This window comes from Theobroma umbraticum, unplaced genomic scaffold (genome assembly GCF_002168275.2).
Source record: "Theobroma umbraticum cultivar Fairchild unplaced genomic scaffold, ASM216827v3 scaffold_130.0, whole genome shotgun sequence".
NCBI lineage: Eukaryota > Viridiplantae > Streptophyta > Magnoliopsida > Malvales > Malvaceae > Theobroma > Theobroma umbraticum.
The window spans coordinates 3,556,978-3,557,670 of record NW_018397264.1 but is presented as its reverse complement, the minus strand read 5'-3'; positions in this window follow the sequence as shown (position 1 = coordinate 3,557,670).

Below are 693 nucleotides of genomic sequence, written 5' to 3'. Positions count from 1 at the left end.
TGTGATTAGAGAGTGAGGTCCTTGACAACACACATAATTAACAATGTGTCAGAAGATGCTGTTCATTTTTCCATGTTTGATACTAGTTGTGTCTTCACAATATCCTTTTGCTTTTCAACATCATTCTTTACTTTCTACATATTAAGCATTCATTTCGTAACATCAGCATAGAACTAACTTCCATGCATGGTCATTGGTACAAATCCAGATCCAAAGCACATATAGATGCATGAATGGAAACATCAAACAGACATTCATTGACTTTTGGGAGAGACAGGAAAAATCAACATGAAATGCAGCTAGCTAAGGAAAAGAGAAAAGGGAAAAGCATAGAAGTAACAATCAAAATCAAACATACTTCAGACTAAAATGCTTCTTGTAAATTATAAATGGCATAATAACAAAATAAGCTCTTAAATTATGGTAAAATTCTCACTTAAGCATTTATTATTTTATTTGCGTCAATCGAGCCGTCAACCTACTATTTGGTGCCAAGTGAATCCAATTTAGATGGAAATGCTGACATGTCTAATGTCCCCAAGTAACTCATGTATGTTGGAATAAGTCACACCTTTAGCAATGTCAGCATTTCCCATTCAAATTGGATTCATTTGACATCAAAATAATAGCTTGGGGACTCAATTTACACAAATAAAACAATAAGGGCTTAAGTGAGGATTTTACCACAGGCGA